We start from the raw sequence: 4785 nt of genomic DNA on the forward strand, positions 1-4785 counted from the left end.
CACATGGGATCCGAACCCTCAGCGGGAGTGCCACTGCACTCCCAAGCGGTGCTCTCTCCAGTGCGCCACCGGGCCGGCCCTTCAGCTTCAGTTTTTAAAGACAGTTTCTGTCACTTTGTTGATATTCTCATTTTGTTCATGTGTCATTTTCCTGACTTCAGTTAGTCGTCTATGTTCTCTGTTAGCTCACTAAGCATATTTAAGATGGTTATTTTGAATTCTTTGCCAGGTATTTCTTGGATCTACATTTCTTCAACATTGGTTTCTGGAGATTTATTTTGTTCCTTTGATTGGGCCATGTTTCCTTGTTTCTTTGTATGCCTTGTGATCTTTTGTTGAGATTTGGGCATTTGAGAAAACAGCTACCTCTCCCAGTCTTTTGATACTGGCTTTGTATAGGGGAAGAACTTCACCAATCAGCCCAGCTAGAGTTTACGGGGACCTCTCAGACCTTTGTGGGGATGCATCTTCTCTGGGCCTGTGTGTGTAGTTTCCCAGTTAAAGAGATTTGCCTGCTTATTCATTGGAGCCCATAATCTCTTGGTCCCCCTGGTGTCTGTCTGTGTCACTACAGACTCTCTGGTGCTGTAACAAACTGTGGTGCTTGTGTTTGTTCTCAGTGGCACCCAACCTGGCATCCAAACTGCTATTCTGGTCAGCACTCCAAGTCAGGCAAAATAGAATCTAATTTCTTGAGCAGCCCCCTGAAAAAACAGAATATTGGACACACAGCCTACTATTTTTCCCTTCTGAGGGAATAGTGGGAGTTGGGATTTGTCTTCTGATTTTGCCACTCTGTGCAGGGGAGAGGGAATATCTAGGACAGGTAAAATGCCATGAATTTTCCTACCTGCTTCAATGCATCTCTTCTTAGCTTTGCACTTACCTGGGGTTCTGCAACCTCTTAACTAATTTTTGGAGTTTGGTTTGTATATTTTTGTTAAGTTGCTATTTTCCTCGAGGAATGAGAGGCTGGGCTGCCTATTCTGCCATCTTCCTGAGATCGCTCCACAAGTAAACATTTTTTGGTATGTTGATATGACTCTGGGATTTTAGGGTTATGGATAAGTTTGGAGTTGTAAGCCCATTATTTTAGTCCATTTCTGTTGCTTATTACAAAATACCTTAAACTGGGTAATTTATAAAGAAATAAACTGTTCCTTATTAAAGTCTTTCTGTTGCTTATTACAAAATACCTTAAACTGGGTAATTTATAAAGAAATAAACTGTTCCTTACAGTTTCAGAGGCTGGGAAGTCCAAAGTCCAGGGGATACATCTGGTGAGGGCCTTGTTGGTGGACGGTGACTTTTCACAGCAACATAGGGTGTTGTATGGTGAATGGCTTGAACAAGAGAGAGACTAACCTCACTTGCTCTCCTTTTAAGCCTGTCAGAACAATCAATGTCCATGGCTCCATAAATGGATCATCTGTTCATGAGGGTACAGTCCTCACAATCTAATCACCTCTTCAAGGCCCCATCTTTCAGTTACCTTAATAAGATTCCCCACCATCTTAACCCTGTCACAGTGGGGATTAAGTTTTAAATATATGAGCTTTTAGGAGTCACATTCAACCGATATCACTCATGCATCCCAATATTAAGTAGGTAGCATAAATGAGCAAAGTGTGCCAGTGAAGCCATAAAAGGAGTGCAGACAGGAGAAGTGGAGAGCATCTTCTCAGCTCTAGCCTGTTGATGATATGCTAGAGTGGCATCAGTGGGAAAATATTCCAATTCAGTTTCCCCAAGGGGGAAATCTTCCAATTTTTCAAGAGAAGCTGGAAATGAAGATAAAAAAAGAAAACAACTTGTTAGTGTGGAAATTCTCAAATATGAAAATGAACCTTCATGTCTCCATCATCTACCTATAATACTTATCAACTCATGGCCAATTTTACTTCACATATGATCACTCACTTTCCATACTGCAGTCTCCACCACTGGATTATTTTGAAATGAATTCAGGACATTATATCAATTCATCTGTAATTATAGAAATGCAGATTTTATAAATGAATATTTCTAATTTTATATATGTATGCACCAGTCAGAGCATATCTAGGGAGTTTCATAATCTGCAAGGGCCCATAGTTTGACCTCAGATTAGGGATCTGTGTTTGGTGCTTGCTGCTTTAAAATATTTAAAGCCATTGTCTGAATTATCCCGATAGCTTCTTCCACCTGGGACACGATGGCTCAAATGAGGATCAGTTGCTCTCAGGACTTGTCATGTGAGTGGTTCATTTGATTTGGTGATCCTCAGCCCTGGAAAAAGTTGTCAGGAATCCAGGCTCTATTTGTAGCCTTGGCTGTGTGACTTTGAGAAGGTGGAACTTTCACATTCCTAGTCCAAATTTGCCTCATAAAATTCAAATGTACTTTGTGTAATATGCTTATCTGCCAACCAGAAACACTTCCAAAGTGTCTTGGCTGAAAGTCTGGGGAGTTGGAACTTTTACTGTATTGTCTGGGTCTACCCTTTCTTCCCACTTCCTTTGTATACCTGTCCCCTCCTATTTGTTCTTTCTGCCATTTTGACTATTTTTTTCCTCTACTTAGGCTATTATCATAAATATGACAGCTGAGTTGTTAACTGGTTAAAATGTGGAAAAAGACCATTTTATGATTACACACCCAAAGATCAGTGTTTGGCAAAAATTCAGCATGTTTCTATTTCTTTGGAAATCAAAACCAATTCACTGTTTTCTTTTAAAAATTAACAACATCCAGCTGTATCAACAAATGTTTTGGACTGTGACAGGATAAATGCAGTATGTTTACTTTTCTAGTGAACATCCTACTGAGTGGCCTATACTCTTCTTTTTTAGGGTTACTGTGACTAATCTATCTAGTCCCAGGGATAATACCTTCAATAGTTTCTTTGAAAACTAAATATTTCCTAATCTAAAGTCCACACATGTACTGCATAATGTATCTGACATTGTTGCTGTTAGTTTTAATTTCTTAAAAATCAGATTTAGGTAAGATACTAATATCTCTAGGTTTTAGTTAATAGATCTGGGTTCGAGACTTTCCCCTCCCCTGATTAGATGTGTATTCTTGAGAAAATCTCTTAATTTCAATGGAACTCAGTTTCTTTTTCTTTTTAAAAATTGCCAGTTATAAATGTATTTTAAAGGGTTAAATAAAGATTTGTTTTTAAAAACAGTAGTTTCCTATAACCCCTCCACTCATTTCTACCTCTACAGTGTCAACTAAGTTCACCTCTTTTACCTATTTTATGTATCTCCATGTCTCTAAATAGCACATTGTTATCGCTAGTTCTTGGTTTTTCTATTAGGCATAATCTATTAACTTCTCTGTATAAAAGATAACATTTTTTTTCCCCTAACCTCCCCTAACCTTACCACACATGCATAACATTTTCATCTCCCTCTAAATATATAGTTAGATTATATTATAATTTTGCTTAAGTCAGTATTAAATGTTAACGTTATTATGACTATGTGTCTTAGTCTATTCAGGCTGCTATAATAAAATAGCATAAACTGGGTGGTTTATAAACAATAGAAATTTATTTCTCACTGTCCTGGAGACTGGAAAGCCCAACATCAAGGTGCCAGCAGATTCAGTGTCTGGTGAGGGCCTGTTCCTCATAGACAGCGACTTCTGTGTCCTCACGTGGTGGAAGGGACTAGCCAGCTCTCTGGCACTACTTTTATAAGGGCACTAATTCCACTCATGAGGGCTCCACCTTCATGACCTAATCACCTTCCAAAAACTCCTAATATTATCATGTTGGGGGTGAGGATTTCAACATATGAATTTTGGTGTGTGGGGGGACACAAACGTTCAGGCCATAACACTATGTAAACATTTCATAGCTGAGCCATTTTACAACTGAGTTTAATTGTAGTAAACTAGGATGATTTTCCTTTCCTATCTTTTTTTTTTTTCCTGCAGGATTTAGGAATTTAATAGTTGGATTCAGTAATTGCTTAGTTTTCAATGTATTTATCATGAAATACTTTATTAATTAACCCCAAGTTCTTTGCCAGTTGTGAGCCTTCTCAAAACATTCTGATACATTTTATCATTTCATCTTCCTCAGAAGTCCCCTAAAAAGTCTTGTTTATTTCTATACTCAGTGAAAGCTCTCATTCTATGATTTGTACATTACCATCATGGGGATTCACTTCACACTCTTCTGGGCAGGTGCCCTGGTTTCCCGTGTGTCTGATCATCCTCTTTCTCGATTTACCCCTTTATTTTGATGGAGCATATCCTCCAGTAGTTACCTGAGAAAGGGTGCATGAGAAGAAATTTTTTTGAGGTTTATTGTTTAAAGTCTTTATTTCACTTTCAGATGTCATTGATAGATTGGCTGGGTGTAGAATTCTAGGTTATAAATAGTGTTCCTCCAAAATTTTGAAAGCTTTGTTCATTTCCTTTGATTGTTATTATTGTTAGCACTTTGAAGCTATCTTGACTCTGGATCCTTTCCTTGAGACCTGCTTTTTCTCTTTGGAAGCTTATGGCATCTTCTAGATCCCAGTATTCTGATAGAAATCAGGGTATAGGGCCGAGCCCATGGCGCACTCAGGAGAGTGCGGCGCTGGGAGCGCAGCGGTGCTCCCGCCCCGGGTTCGGATCCTATATAGGGATGGCTGGTGCACTCACTGGCTGAGCAAGGCACGGGAGCAACCCCGAGGGCTGCGATCCCGTTGCCGGTCCCGGTCCCGGTCCGGTCCGGGGGCGACACTGAGGGTTGCGATCCATTGCCGGGCACGGAAAAAAAAAAAAAAAAAAAAAAAAAAAAAA

Source organism: Galeopterus variegatus, unplaced genomic scaffold (genome assembly GCF_000696425.1).
Source record: "Galeopterus variegatus unplaced genomic scaffold, G_variegatus-3.0.2 Scaffold396, whole genome shotgun sequence".
Lineage (NCBI taxonomy): Eukaryota > Metazoa > Chordata > Mammalia > Dermoptera > Cynocephalidae > Galeopterus > Galeopterus variegatus.